We start from the raw sequence: 6,141 nt of genomic DNA, 5'->3' as shown, positions 1-6,141 counted from the left end.
CGGGCCGGGCCCTTCGTGCGGAGCCTGAGGCTGCGGGGCTCCTGCATGGCGGCCGCGGGGCGGGCTAGGCCCGGGCCGTTGCGCGGGAACCTCGCTGAGCCTTAAGATGAGGAGGAGGAACCGAGCGGCCGGGAGGGAGGGAGGGGGATCCCGCCATCGCAAGGCTGTGCGAGAGGGCTTGCGCTGTTGTTTGGGCTGCTGGGAGGAGAGAGGCCTTGTGTTTGGGTTTCGGCGCAAGGGGGGAGAGGCTGTGTTCGCCCTGGCGTGTTTTCCCGGGAGCGTCGATAGAGGGGAGTAGGGGGGGGTCCGAGGAGCCTTTGGTGGCTGAGATCTCCCGTGGGGAAAAACAAAAATAACGTGTTTTGGGGCGGGGATTGTGGAATTCTGCTTTTCTGAGTAAAGCCTGCTGGCTTGCGCGAAGGGAGATGAGAACGGATGTTGGTAGTTTGGAAGACAAGTGTCTCTGGATCTCTTTCCCAGTGTGGTATTGGGGAGGGAAACAGAAGGGTACAGGCGTACTGACTTAACTATCTGGAGGTTGTGGCACAAGGAAGAACCGTAAGACTTTTGAAACTGAGGATTCTGCTAAGAAAAGCTTGATTCCTTCCGTAGTTTCTCAGTCAAAGGAGTTCCACAGCTCCTGGGGGGGGGCTAACCTAAGCAGTGCTATTGTTTAGTAGTACTTAAGTATTTTTTGTTAATGTGGCGATTCATTAATTTTCTGCAATAAATAGCTCAAACAAGACTTTTCAAATTATTATTATTGTTGGTATTATTTATTATTATTAATTTGGAGTGGGGTTTCTCCCCAGGTATGGTTAAGCTTGAATGAATGATGACTTTTCGTGACATCCATCATAGTCGTATTGTATACAAAGTTCCTATAGCTGCTTTTTTGGGAGAGATGAATACTCTGCTGAAATCCTCCCCCCCCCCCCCCTGTATATTTTTTGAGTTACAGTATATGTTAAAAGAAAATGTCACAGTTACAATAGTTTATTTAGTGCCTGTGTGATAGGAATTTCTGTGGTTTAAGCAGCAAAAAGCCTTTAGCTCCTCCCCCCCTTAGCATTTACTTGGGATGTTGTTAAATTGGGAGGAGGGAGAAATGTTTGCTTTTGGCTGTTCTAAATTGCATCTGAATCACAGAGGTGGGAATTTCATGCTTTCAAACAAGAGTTATGTTATTTTAAAGATGGCTAATACGTGTTTTAATTTGTCTTGGAATGCATCAGATAAAGACAAATAGATTTTGCAAGTGCAAGGAACTTCCCTTCCCCCCCCCCACCTTGAAAAATACTGCTATATAGGTAAGCTGTGCACATGAGAAGGAAATTGTGAGTTCAGGAAGTTTTCATGACTTTTTTTAATGCCCTTCTAGACATTCTCTTATTAACCAAATAGCATTATTCAGTTAGGTGTTTGGTTACATATTGTCTTTTGATTCTGAACTCAAAATAAGAAGGAGTTGTTCAGATTTGGAAATACAAAGTAAATGGCTTGAGCCATGTTGGTCCAGGTAGAATAGATAAGGGGATTGTTTTGGTTTATTTTTTAGGGCGAGAAAGATTTTTTTCCTTTCTTTTTTTTCCCCCTCATTCTCTTTAATCAAGTTCAGATGACTTTCTTCATCTTCAAATGAGCAGGTTTTTCAATTTTAGGCTGAAGAGATTAACTATAACCATAGGAAGCTGTCTCAAAGCTGCTGTTCAGTTTTGTTCTTTCAGAAACGGGGCCTTGTCTACTCTTCCCAGTCCTCCTCTGACAATTCAGAAAGTGGAGAGCTGTCCTGTGTCTGAGGCCAGTGGGAAATTCGCAGGCTTAGGGTTGAGCCTTCAGTCTTGCAGGAACTGCTGCTGTTTGCTCTGCTCCTGCTTTTGTTTATGGAGTTTATAGGACCATTATTAAATGCAGCCTCTCTGAAAGGAATGTTTTCATAGATTCCTATAGCCAACTGACAAGTTCATAACAAAAATTCACCGCTGTTAAAACATGTGCTTCAGTTGGACTTCCTGCATCACCTAAAGATTGAATTTGCAATGCTGACGTGTGTTAAAAGACAGGAAATGCAGATAAGGTTCAATTAGTAACATTAATTCACCTGCTTCACTGCTGTTTTGCTTTTCAGATGAAATACATATGCTAATGTCATTTCTTGTAAAATTAGGCATATATCAACATGTAGCCTTTTCAATGTAAGTGTGTTGTACTCATACCAGACTTAAGGATTTTGTGTCACATTTCATCAGTTTTAGATGTGGAAGGTTATCAAAACAAGCTCATTGCTATTTTCTTTATCGTTTATAAATTGCATCTAGGTAGATATCAAAAACTATATGGAAGGTGCAATGAAATACAAGCTAGGAGTATGTTTTGAAGGTGTGGAAGCAGAGTGTGTGACAGCTGAGCATTTATTTGCAGTTCTAATGAAACATGTTGATCATGTATTGTAGAGCCTTTTGTAGAGCTTAAGTTCTTACTTTAAAACTTTGACATGATTAAAGCCTTTAATCTTAAAAAAATTGAAATCCCAGTTGCTGTATATTTTAGAGTTGCAGCATGTCCTTAGATGATCAATTCTAGTTTTGGCATAAAGGCTTTCTGTTTTGTATGCAGGAGGAAATTATTAGTATTAGCTTAGTCTTTCTGCTTACTGTCATATCTGTAGACAAAGTATATTTCTGGAACAGTAACTTACTGATGCATGCATTCTTGCTTTAATATGCCACCTATACAAAACAAATTCATGTGGAAACAGTGATTGCCTAAGAGTTCTGAGGCCGTTCTGTAGCACAAGAAAGCCCAACATTGACTACCCATGCTTCGTATAAGGCTTTGAGATTGCGATGGTTCCTTCAAGGAGAATTCAGTGTTTTCAGAAGGTAGGGAGGGGTGGAGAGCTGTTATGGACAAGTGACTGTGAGCAATTATCTCTGATAGGAATGTGGTTTCTCAAAATGTAGGTTCTGTGTTTAACTTAGGATTTGATGGTATTAGCTATTTATGATGTGTTACACTTTTATTTTTTTTAATGACAAAGACCTAAATTGGTTTGCATCTAGATAGAATCTCAGAACTTAATCCACCAGGGGACGAGGGGTGGAGGATGCTAAGTGTTACTTGTTTTGGAAGAATATTAGTAATGGAAGGTTATCTCTAAGAGTGGGGTTTGGGAGAAGGGCTTATGTTTGTTTGGTTTTGGGTGGGTGGGTGTTGCTCATAAAACGTCTGATGCATGTGAACTTTAATGGTTTCGAAGAACTCATCTATATGAAGGATTTTACTGGTTTTTGGTGTGTAAGCCACAACCTGCTGGATTTTATTCTCAGCCTTTTTACTAGGAATTGTCTGCCTAAAGGGATTTGCTTACAAAATTGTTTATTACAGTTATACTGATACTTCTCCATCAGTAAATAATTTCTTGCAGAAGAGGAACATGTTAATGTAGAAGTATTAATGATATAGAGCTGTCAGTAGTTTCTTTACATAGGAAAGCTTTGAATTGGTTCACAGACTCTGGAAGAGCTAGCCATTCTTGCTGTCAGCTTAGTCAACTTTGAGGTGAAGGATACTACTTTCCCACCTCCAAGAGATTTCAAGGATTAGTGAATTTGAGATGAAGTGGAAAGTTTCAAGTGTCTATCTGTATTTGTTCTAGTGTCTTATCGAAATGTGAGACCCTAAGGGTTTTGAGACACAAGCTATGGCTAATCCTGCTGCAGTAGTTTGACAGTAACATTCCTCCTGTTACACCTTCTTGGTAGCGGAGTCATCAGAATTATTTGGCAAAAAGGAGTAAGTGCTTGTTACCTGCATAGGTAAATATCCATACTAAACTGCCCATTGCTCTGTTTCTGCAAATACGGAATGTATTTCCATATTACTTTTGACTTGTGCTAAGTGCAGCAGTCTGATAAGCCGTGGGTGAGTAATGCCATTTGAAGCTTATCACCTCTGTTTCAGTCCTTTAATGGCTCTGTGATGCTTCAGCCATTTCTTGGCCCTTTCTATTCTTACTCATCATTGATTGTTTGAGACCGACTGTAGGTGCAGCTGACTGGCATCTACAGCTTGTCAAGGCAGAGGTACCATACCCTGAAGCTCAGCCAGAATGGTACCTTTCAAGATAGCTGCAAGATTCTCTCCAGTTATGTTTTTCTGTTGAAGCAAAATCAGTTGAAGAGCATAATGAAATACGTATGAGAGGGAGAAAATTGCTGCAGACGCTAGTCTGAACCACTCTAAGTATTTCTCTGCAGGCTGCCTCTTAGGAGAGCACGTCAATGAATTCACTAGGTGCCATAGCATCCAGAGCCAGTTAGGAGAAAATTACTGCAACTTTTCAGTGTGTGTGGCTTTAGTTGTTGGATTTTTTAAAATATATAAATAATTAATACAATGTGTGACACATGTTTAAGCTGCATATTTTAGTATTGGTCACTACAGTTTTTGGCTGTAACCATCAGCTCCTAAGAGGAGGCTTTTCCTAGCAGTGCTGCTTCATAAAATCATTTTAATTATTTCTGGTGTGGGGTTTTTTTCTTTTCATCATACTTCTGCCTCTAATAACTTTTCCTTTGCTCCTTTCATTGCTACTTGTTTCAAAACCGTTACAGGCTGGTTTGCATAATTTTTGAGCTTATAGAAGATATTCTACAACTCTTTTTACAGCAGAATACGGTCAGACCGTTACTATTGTGCTCTCTGTGTCTTAGGAAATTGTCTAATCCATCCCTGAAATTTTTTTGGGGAAGTGCCTTTTCACTGACCCTAATACCTGGATGTGAGGCTCAGAAAATGGAGGAGAAAGAGAATGTAGAGAGAAATTCTATTTCTATTGACTAGTACAGGTGTTCATCCCAGAAACTGCTCCCTTGAAACAACTTGATATTAAAACAAGGGATATTGCAGCTTTCAGAGAAGAGACCAGATTGTGAAACCAGATTTTGTCCAGTAACTTTCTCCTTGCTTCCTGAGAAGAAAAAAAATTGTGATTTTGTGTGGTGTTTTAACTATTCTTGATAAATTGCTTTAGATAGGTGCCACAGCGTCGTAACCTGGATCACGGGAGAAGTATTCAAATTCCATAATAAAAGAGATTTTTTTGTTTTGGTTTTTTGTGTCCATGGCTCGTTAGTAAAAGCGTGATTGTTTTTCTGTGTAATCTGTAAAGCAGTCGGTCCAGTTTTAACTTCCATAGTCTGATTTGCAGTCTGGCAGTTAGCATGGAAAAGTAAATCAGACTGACCTAATTTGATCAACCGGTGTCACCTCATTTCAGTGAGGTGTTGGTATGGGGTCCATTTTGGGTCTTTCTCCTCACCCTCATTTGTTAAAATACTTCAAAATGTATCTTAGGAAATAATATGTCACAAATCTTTGTCCACAGTATATGTGAGAGTAGTAGAACTGGGTTGTAATAGGCAGTAGCCTTTCTAAATTATTAGATTTGCCAAATGTTAGAAACTGGTGTAACATAAAAGAGATGTTAGAAGAATGTCCAGGCTAGTTTTGGATTGACACTTAATTAATAGCAATCGTGTCTAGGGGAAGGGTCTGTTGAAGAATTAATTATTTAAGATTGCTTATGAAGTTAGGGGTGAAAGTATTTCTGATTTTCTCTTTTTAGCTGTTCTGATGGATAGACAGGAGATATTTCTTTGTATGAACTTCAAGAACTGACCAACTTGACTAGCTAAGCCCATGCTCATGGGTGAATAATCTTTTTAACAAAAGCTGGTTTTATCCCATCATATGTTAAGTATTTACTGGCTAGGCTACCAGGTTGTTTTTTTCCTAACTTCCTGGTGGTATTTTTCTGTTATCAAAAAGAACCTGACCTGCTAATGTAAAAATAGGCTGTGTAGAAACAAAACAAGCCCTTTTTTTGGTTGGCAGGAAGCCAGGTTAAAATGAATGTCTTCTGTGTCTGCCTTAAGAGGTATGCAACGTCTCTTTGCATATCATTCTTAAAGTAGGGATTTTTAAAAGCATTGGGATGGGGAAGCTTTTGGATAGTCATCGTGTGTGTTCTTAAGTCTTTCAATTGACATCAGAATCCTTGAGGCAGTGCCTTATGCTTGAGTGCTGATGGCTCCTCTTCTCCAAGCCAGTAGCATTGAAGAAGTGGAGGCTGAACAC

Source organism: Pygoscelis adeliae, unplaced genomic scaffold (genome assembly GCF_000699105.1).
Source record: "Pygoscelis adeliae isolate BGI_AS28 unplaced genomic scaffold, ASM69910v1 Scaffold75, whole genome shotgun sequence".
In the NCBI taxonomy this organism is placed as follows: domain Eukaryota; kingdom Metazoa; phylum Chordata; class Aves; order Sphenisciformes; family Spheniscidae; genus Pygoscelis; species Pygoscelis adeliae.
Note: the sequence above shows the minus strand (reverse complement) of the source record.